This window comes from Fukomys damarensis, unplaced genomic scaffold, assembly GCF_012274545.1.
Source record: "Fukomys damarensis isolate Sample0158 unplaced genomic scaffold, DMR_v1.0_HiC HiC_scaffold_6, whole genome shotgun sequence".
Classification (NCBI taxonomy): domain Eukaryota; kingdom Metazoa; phylum Chordata; class Mammalia; order Rodentia; family Bathyergidae; genus Fukomys; species Fukomys damarensis.
In genome coordinates, this window is record NW_022900918.1 from 10,521,408 (window position 1) to 10,531,357 (window position 9,950).

The 9,950-nt window shown below is 38.1% G+C and overlaps 1 long non-coding RNA gene across 2 annotated transcripts in view; it reads left to right on the forward strand.

Moving 5' to 3' along the window:
- Positions 1-9,361, forward strand: part of LOC104861025 — a 33,738-nt gene extending 24,377 nt beyond the window's left edge. The window contains exons 5-6 of one of the 2 annotated variants that reach the window (XR_779886.2): positions 7,332-7,466; positions 9,185-9,361. This is a non-coding gene — a long non-coding RNA (uncharacterized LOC104861025). Of the gene's footprint in view, positions 1-6,430; positions 6,475-7,331; positions 7,467-9,184 lie in introns of those variants that run through there. The other variant, XR_779885.2, reaches the window with a different exon arrangement.
- Positions 9,362-9,950: the final 589 nt, after the last annotated feature.

Genomic DNA, 9,950 nt, shown 5'->3' on the forward strand with positions numbered 1-9,950 from the left:
TTTTTTTTTTTTTTTTTTTTTTTTGGTACTGAGGATTGAACTCGGGTCCTTATGCTTGCAAGGCAGGCCACTGAACCACTGAGCTAAATCCCTGGCCCCCTCAAAGTAATTTGAACAAACAAAATATAATGTATAATGTATATAATATATAATTTACTTTAACTACATAAACAGCATTTTAGCTTTTTAAAATTTCTCCTCAGAATTACTTATATTATAGCATCATTTCAGTTGGAATATTTGGTTCTTCATTGGTTTTATGGCTCTCACATTTTGTAAATGACCTGCCTTTTTTTTTTTTTAGTGTATGTTGATTCCAAGAAATTTTTAAAGTAAAAAATTCTTTAAACTTTGTTCTTTTAATACATTTTTGACCTTCTCGTGCCTGTAATAATTTTTTTCCCACATGGGCCATTATACTCTCAATAATAGGACGAAATAACTTTCAGATGCAGGGAGCTCTTGGAATGAAAGTTTGAATCTTTTAGAAATTCAAATAAGCTTGACTTCTGAATGCAAACAAAATATAGGCACTTGCAAATGTTTGTGCCTAGTAATAGAAATATGACCTTTCATCCAAGAAAATTTTCAGTGTTTGTAAAATACTGGTGAGAATGCAAAATGGCACAGTCACTTTGGAAGACATTTGCCAGTTTTTTTTAAACTAAGCATACTGCTATCACACCATCTAGCAATTTAGCTCTTGAAAAATTGAAAATTATATGCACAAGTGAATTGAAAACTCCTGTATGTCCTCACAAAAACCTCTATGCGAATATTGCTAGATTTATTCATTATTGGCCAAAATTTAAAAGCAACTAAGATGTCCTTCAATAGATAATGGAGAAAACAATCTGTGGTATCTCTAGACAATAGAATGTTATTTAAAGATAAAATAAAGTGATCTATCAAGAAACAAAAATTGGGCCGGGGATTTAGCTCAGTGGTTCTGCTGCCTCCCTGGCAAGCACGAGGACCCAAGTTTGATCCCCAGTACCACAAAAAAAAAAAAGGAAAGAACAGAAAAAAGGAAACAAAAATACATAGAGGAAGTAAATGCATATTGTTAAATGAAATAAATGAAACTGAAACTCTACATACTGTTTGATTCCATGAGTATAACTTTCTGGAAAAGGGAAAACTATGGAGACAGTAAGAGATTCCTGGTTGCCAAGGGGTATGAGTCGGAAATGAAGGAAGAAAAAGTGGAACATAGGGGACTTTTAGGGTAGTGAAAGTATTCTGTATAATATTGCAATGCCAGATACATATCATTAATCATTAGTACAAAACTGCAGAAACTGCAACCAAAAGAGTGAACTCTTAATATGAAATTTGAAGTTTAGTTAAAAATAATATCTCGGGCTGGGCGTTTAGCTCAGCGGTGCTGCTGCCTGCCTCGCAAGCGCAAGGGCCCAAGTTTGATCCCCGGTACCCCCTCCCCAAATCTTAATATTGACTCATCAGCTATCACAAATGTACCACAATAATGCAAAATACTAATAGTAGAAGAAACTTGGCGAGGAAAATGCTGGGGCAGGACAGGGGATATATTTTTTACTCAACTTTTCTGTTAACCTTATTTTAGTTTAAATTACACGTTAAACTAAAGTATAAAGTTTTAAAATTTAAAATAAAACACAGGTAAGCTTGCTTCTTCTCAGCTATAACAGAGTAATAAAGCTTAAAGCTCTCTCAAAGACACTCTTGGTACCTTCCTTGCCCATCAGTAGGATGGGGACAGAATGAACATGTATCCAAGGATGTGTGCCAGCCTCTTGCTGGGTGCTCTCCAAGCAGTATCTCAGTGGAGCCCTCTAAGATGACTATTATATGAGCCAGTGAGGTTTAGAAAGATTAACACAATTTGCCCAAGCCACAGTGACAGGAAACGGTAGAACCACATTCTAAGTCAAGTCTTTCTGGTGGAAAGCAGAAAGCAGGCAAGTCCCTGTCCACTGCCTCAGAGTAGAGGCAGTGGTGCAACTAAGGAGTACAGGGGAGCTTTTATTTCTCTTGCCAAGAGCCTACCCTACTTATAACTCTGGGATCAGGAAACCAGTACCCTGGCAAGGATTACACTGTCTCCCTCCCAAATTTCCCTGCTGGGCAGGGTGCAGCTTGGATTTAGGTTTTCTCCTTGAGGTGGCTGTGAGTTCCTGAGTCAGAGGGAAAACAGTGTGGGAAGAATGCTTATGTACAAGACTTGTGTAGATGATCTGGCATTAATATTATATAACAAAGAAAACACTTGCAATGTTCTTTATGATCTCTCAGGGTATTTTTATTACAATTACGAACAAGAGCCCTTGAAAGATACACCCACAGCTCTCAATTTACCCGAGCAACTACCTTATTCTTTTTCTTTACTTCTGCTCTCATATTTAAAAAAAAAAAAAAAAGTTCAAGGCATACATATTACCTTTGCTAATTTTAAAAGAGAAAGAAAACGTGCAGAATCGAAAGCTCAAATAGCTCACTTTAAAAGCACTTGAGAACAAGAGAAAGTTTTATGTGATTACATTAATAGCAGTGACAAATGCATATAAAACACTTAACCACGATCTGTGATGCAAAGAAAACCCATTTAGGTGTCATTCATCTTTTTCACATTAGTACAATGAGTACTCTCTGCTCTATCTTCTTCTCCAACAACACTTGAATTAGAATGCTGCATTTTCCAGAAGCAATCCTCCTAACTTTTCTTTGTAGTATCCTTTCATAGAAATGGTTAAAACTCTGAAACCCAAAATATAAAACAATATTTTTTTCTCCAAATTTGATTTCTCAAAAAAATATTATTTTTTGGAAACACTTTCTCTTTGAAGGGACATGATTTTTATTTACCAATTTGTTATCTCTTGTACTTTTCCTCCAAACAAAATAAATGATTCAAAAATAAGCTAGAACCCCTGATAAGGTATTTCCAAGGTCAGAATCATGAATAGAAGAGAAATAAAGGATTGTAAAGAAAACAGCAAGAAACTTTAGCAATAGTCCTCCAAAGCCCTCCCTCCTCCATCAGGTTTTACAGGTGAGAGAAACTGTATGATGTGGTGAGGGAAAAATAAGGAAATAAAGGATTTTATTGCAAGTCAGGCTGTCTGTCTCTGTGACTTGGCAGGCCAAGCCTTCTGTTTCCATCTAGAAAGAACAAGAGTTGGACTTGAAGCTTTCATTGTACCTTTCATCTCCAACTTACCTGAAAATTAGTCCTGGAGAAGTTACTTCTGCCAAGTCATTTAGCTAGTTAGAGGCAGGGCCAGACTAGATGGAGGCTCTCTAGAGGAATCGTTAAGATTTTTACAGCTTCCTTTGGGTAGAGTGATCTGTGAAAAACTTTATTCTGCAGCCTAATGTAGGTGTCCATCTTTCTGAGCTGCTTTGTTTCCCCATACTTCTTTACAGTTCTGTCCTTTGTTTTCCACTTTTCCTTGGAAGGTCAAATTGGCCTGTGTAAGATAACCCAGCACTAGCAGCTGGCTCATTCTGACTGTGAAAGTGGGAACCCTTGAAAAGAGCAGTCTGTTTATTAAGGGGAGGAAAGAGGTAGTGCCTTACTAGAGCAGAAACTAGAAAGCAGGTATGTAAGAGCTTTGGAGGGTAGGGATGGAGAATCAGACCCTCTTTCTCCACTGCAACCTCATCCCTTCCCCACAGCTCTACAGGGAGACTCCGTGGACAGGAGGACCAGTGTTGGCTGTCTTTCCTCTTTGCCCTCCAAATAAACATTTAAAGACTCCCAAAGGGATTCTTGCAAGCTTGAGTTTCTGACATGGAAGGAAATGTTTCCAGATATTAAAATGTTTAGAAAATCACAAGCTTCAACATCACACAGAAAAATACTTATATTCGAAACTTAGAGGGAGCATTAAATAAGTGGCAGAAAATTTTGGTTATGCCAGATATGAATGCCAGTACTATAGGAAAGAACCTCATAAAACATACCAAACCCAGGCAAAAATAAAACAATCAAAAATAGAGTATCACTTAAACTATCGTAGGCCCATAAATTCAGCTCCAAAATTATAAGCCAACACACATACCATATTGTTCAACTGAGCCTGAATGGGGTAAATTAGCAAAAAACCAAAAAGCTTTAAAAAGTAGCATATTGAAGTAGAAAAAGAACTGCAAAGCTACAAAAGTCAGAATACGTAACTATCTGGGAAGAAATGCCAACAAAATATGTGCTTCTCCTTTTTAAAGATTCTGGATTACAGAGCGCATTTGAGACAGTGGATGACTCAATATGGGTGGGTAGGTTCAGTGTGTTTGACAAATAAGTTTTGCTTCTCACCAGGACATTTGGATGCTACATAAATAGAAAACTTCTTTTCATCTTGAGAAGCATAAGGAAATGCTTTCTCAGAGTGAATATTTTCCTCAAATCACTTGGAAAGGAGAAAGAACATTTATTTCCCTGTTTCTCATATCTAACAAACTCTATTGACCTCAGGTTGAACTTGAAAACACTGTTCTAGTACAGCCTCTTTATACATTTCCAAAGTTGCCTTTCGTTCCATCTGTCCGTGGTTTTAGGAACATCTTCTCCTGAATACCTCTCACTTCAAAGAACACATTTGTATGTCGTGGAGATGGAGGGTAGAATCCTCTCTGGTGTAAATGCCAGTGTGCCACGCTGCCCACAAACAAACCTCTGTGATTTCTGATTAGGCTGAGAGGCAACTGGTGTTAGAAAACTACAACAAATCTACCTCTGCAGATCTTGACTTATTTGCAATTCTTAAGACAGAGAACCACCTGGCACTACAAATGATTCAAAATGCTTTGCCCGCCATAATGCAAGTTAGGAAAACCGAAGTGAGGCACAGAGACAGCCTGACTGGTTGCATCTCCCTTTGAACCCTGTGTGAACCGTTGGCCATTTGTGATTGGTCAGCTGTTTGTTACAGGACTAGGTTGTAGATTGTTTACATATCATGTTCAGTTGCACTACTCTAGGTATGGAGCAACCATTAGGCCGAGCCTAAAATGTTAGGACGTAGCTTTCAGGTGAGTAATTCATTTGAACACTGGGTAAAATAAACCAAAGGCCATCTTGGTGTCCACTTTTTAAGTCAAGGTATTGTTTTTAAGTGGTTGATCCTACAGTTCACACTTGTGATCTGGAGGAAATCTTTGCGACATGTGTGTGCGAAGGAGGCCCCAGTGCAGGGCTCACTGTACCAGGCTGCTGCTCTTGCGGAAGGAAGAGCTGAATGTACAGCACAGGAGTTAGCGCCTGGGCTGGAAAGCAGCCTGGGAGGCCGTTCCTTCGGTGCTCCTCTGTTGCCAGGGCTAGCTGTTCCTAGCTAAAGAGGTGGTTCTGTTTTAGAAAGGTGATACTCTTGCTCTATAGTTTCTGCCTGCTGCTTACCTACGATGTTCAGAACACTTTGAGATTTAAAATTCAAAGTAATCGCTGTCATTAGACTTGTTTATTTCAAAAGGGTGTAGAGGAGGGGTCGATGACTACGTATGGGCTCTAAAGAGTAAAAAGGAATGGTCTGAAGGAGACAGATCAAGTGCTTATGTTTTCCAATTTATTTGCTCCTTGGCTGCTATTCTCTTTGAGTTCTTATTTAGTCTCTGACCCACAGTTGGAGCAAGAATACAGATCACTATCCTTAGAAGGAACCTGAATAATTAAAGGTCATCCAATATAACACCATTCTTTCCTATAACCTGCAAAGGAAAGGCCTTAGACCTAACAATGCTGTCCGGTTCCGTTTTGTAAAAGTAGAATTATAATTGTAACCCTAGAATGCTATGCTTTCTCCTCAGCATAGGCCTTGATACTCATTCTTCAATAGTTTCATTTATGTTTATTTGCCAGAGTATGTAATTAAGACATTCTGTTTCTTTGAAGAGCTGATGTTTGAAAATCTCTAATATTTGTCATTGTTTTCATTGCCAAATATATAAATATTTAATAGACAAATACATTTAACTGCCAAATAGATATTTAATTACATATATATTCCCCCATAACACATTCTGCTTTTAAAAACACTCAGGTTTTTCTCATGTTCTCTTTTACATCTAATCTCAAATACAAGATGCAATCATTTACTTATTATTTGCTTATTAAATACAATTGTATGAAAATTGAAGATCCTGTGAATGCGGTGTTGAAATTCCATGGAATTTGTATGGCAGCTCTTTTTTTGCTTGCCTGGAGATATGTTGGGAGAAAGGCAGAGAAATATGTGCACATTTCTGCTGTTGGGGAATGTTTGGTTGCAAGAATGGAAGGTTTTCTCTACTTTGAGGCTGGTAGCTTAGACTGAACAAGAGGGAACATGGGGTTAGGCTTTCCCAACCAATACAGACACTTCAACTCTGGATTGAGTTATCAGAACTAGATATGTTTGATTTTATATTACTCGTTGCTTTGTGTCTAAACAGCTTCCAACATTTTTTTCAGGTGATGTTAACTCAGAAAATAAAAATATTCCAATCACTGAGGGAGGCTGAAGCAGGAAGATCCAAGTTCAAGACCTGCTTGAGCAACTTAGCAAGTCTCTGTCAAAGAAAAAGAAAAGACCTGGGAATGTAGCTCAGTGGTATAGCACCCCTGGATTTGATGCACAGTGCTGAAATAAATAAATAAATACTGGCATAAACTTAAGAGTATTTGGAGAATATCTCAATAGTAGCACCAAGAAAAAAATATAAAATTTGTAGTATAGTTGAGAATACTCCACGCTGCATGTGACTTGCTCAAGGGCTTGTGCAGCATCGGATCCCACCTAGTTAACCAAGCCCTGACATCCTTGTCTCAAGTCCTAGCGCAGCAGTTCTGCTAAGGAGTTCACACAATGAGCAAAATTTTGTCTTTTCTCTCTATCTTGGTCAATTTCATTCGATAGCAAAACTATTTAATATAAACCCTAACACACACGGTTACTGGGTTCTAAAATGGCCTACAGGTGATGATCACAGCTATCGAGTATATGAAATAAAAATTTGACAATTGCATATCTGGGTTTATTACTGTTATTTCAACATGTATTAAAGGAAAAAGCTTATTATTCCTCATCTTCACCTCCAATTACTTTATCTACAGTCTGACTGTCTTTACATGTTACTCAGGATTGCCACCATTCCAAAATCATCACTTTCCTACCCCCAGTTAAAACTTCTGCTCTCAAATAATTATTAAAGTATTTCAGGTTAAGAGGGGAATGAAGCTTAACTCTATCCATTTAAAAGAGTTTGTGACTATAAATCAGTCCTTAATTACTAGAAGCACAGTGAAACAGTGGGCATTCTTAATTTTCTCACCAAGTCCCTCAGACTTTGTCTTTCTTTACCTCATTTTTCAGAGAATGAATATAGAGCAGCAATTTTTCTGTGCCAAAGAATCTTATGCTGCCCTCTCTCTTCCTCGCTGGAATTCTCACTCTTCCCATGTTCAGGAGAAAAGAGCCACCAGTTTGGGAGAGCGTATCTTGGTGCAGGTAGCTCAATTTTGAAAACTTAAATCGAAATTTGACAAGATGTGTTTCTTTTATCCCGTACTAAATTGTCTTGAGAGGTTTCATTTTGGGCTAAAAACAACAACCACAAAAATAAAACTATCTGAAATCTCAGCTTCATATTCAAGAATAGAGAAAACGTTCATAATGTCATGAAGATAAACCAGTTTAGCTCCTGTTTGTAGCTGATACTTGTTTGCACACTGATAGAACTGCCCAGAAATGGTATCAGGAGGACAGAAAAACCCGAGTTGGAATTTGAACAACTTGAATTTGAATCCTAATTTGGCCACTTCCTGGACGAGTGATTTTTGTCCTGATTTCTGAAGCTCCCTGAATTGTCTCTGCTTTCTCGTCTGTAAAATGGGCTATTAACCCACAGCAAATATGCTGATGTGCCAGTGAAATGAGATATGAAAGTAGCTGAGCACACAGAATTGCATTTATAGTAGTCTGAAATTAAGTGGATAGTGCTAGTTTCAAGTTTCTCTAGGACATTTCTTAGACCTCTCCACCCAGACACACGGTTTTGGATTTTGATTAGGAGAGTCGGATGTATCTTTTTCCATCCCCATCTTGGAGGAACATTTAATCAGGTCCCAGAGTTGTAATATCAAGGTAGGCTTCACCAGGGAGGCGAAGATCTCTACAGTGCTGCTTATACCATGTTGAAGATGTAGCAAAGCTGGGGTCAAGACCAACCTTAGGGTGCTTCCGTTTGTCCTCTCTCTTCAGAACTCAATCTCTATTCCTGGTGCATGTTAGAATTTCACATGGGATATAAAAGAAAAGTACTGATAGATAGCAAGGCTGTACCCTCAGAGATTCTGATTTAAATGGTCCTAGTTACATCTGACAACACTCAGGTTTTTAAGGTCTCAATTGATCCCAGTGTGCTGCCAGAGCTGAGATCCACTGGTCTGGACACTGCGGATCTCTCATCTTGACATATTAGAGGTCAAGGTTTCACTGGAAGTGTCTGATGGTCTAATACTTAAGAACCCTCCCTCCTCAAGTGTTTCAGTCATTGAGGAAAGAGCAGAATGACATGAGTTGGGTGATAACCTGTCTTCCAAACAAAACAAAACAAAACAAAAAACCAGCTCCACCTGGAACAAGTCCTAGGCGACAGTAAACACTCTTCCTGGCCTGCCCATGGGTTTCAATTTTCCAAGTAGCTGTTGCATAACAGAATACTGCAACTTTGTACAACATAACTCCAGAAACCTCATTTAAACTGCTATCATTATGGACTTTTAAATCTCCTTCCTACATTTAGTTCTCTGCTTTCTGAATTAAGAAGTACTTAGAATGTAATGACTTACTTAAGATTGCTTGTTCTCTAATGGTGGTTGCAGAGCTGTGCTCTTAAACCACTGTACACAGAGGATATTTTGATCAAGTTGCAGTCAATTGTCTTAAAAAGCCAAAGTCAGAAAGAGCAGTGTGAAAGCATCCAAATGATGGGAAGAGAACCAAACTGTCTTGATTTCCAGTCCTCTCTTTTAATTAAACCACATAATAAAACACAGAGAGAACTACTCCTCTCCTTGGAATAGTGAGATGTATGTTTTCCTTTTCTTTAGCGAGGAAGATCTCTGACTAGTTTTAATAACATTTTTCCTGCTTCATCTGATAAAATCATTTTCCTGTAATGAAATCTAATTTATATTTGCATTCTTGTCTATTCACACCCCCAGATAACAGAAGGTGCTTTTGTTAGATACCATGGACCCCTCTCCGCTTCCTCTGGAACAAAGCCTTCCGACTGAGTTGCTGGTAATGCTGAGCATTTCAACAAAGCAGAAGCAACATCTCTTGTGAACTTGTTAAATAATTAGGAGATACTGCAAGAACTATATGAAAACTATGTAAACCACCCAAGGAAAACATTCATTTAATTACTTGATCTCATATCAAAGTCTTAGAGCTTCACTGTCTTTTTCTGTCACTCCTCCCCAAAGATACTGATTTTACTCAATAGGGAGAAAACTGATAACCTGTGGACATCTGAAATTAACCAGGACAAATTTGATTGCCTTCAGTTAATTTGAGTAGAAAAATACAAAGGTGGCTCTGTAATTAAGCTCCTACTAAATAGGAACCTGTATGTAAGTCTAATGATGGCGGAGACAAACAAAAGAACACGTTTTTACCATCTAACTTGCAGGTGGTGGATGTTGCAGGAACCAGAGATGACATTCCCGTGAAAGAAAACACTTCGGAAAGCAAACTCAAGATTAATTACTGGTTCATTTTGCATAGTGGATTCCTTGATGCCACAAATATTTATTAGGTGTGAGACACTTATTAGACACAGCACAATGAGTTTATTGGAGGTGTGTAATATCTCGTTGGGCAAGCATGGTGACTCTCTGGCACGTGCATCAGTTCAACTTAGTATACCATGAATTTAAAATGATCTTGGTATACCTGGTACCATGGCAACTGTATAAATGACCTGAA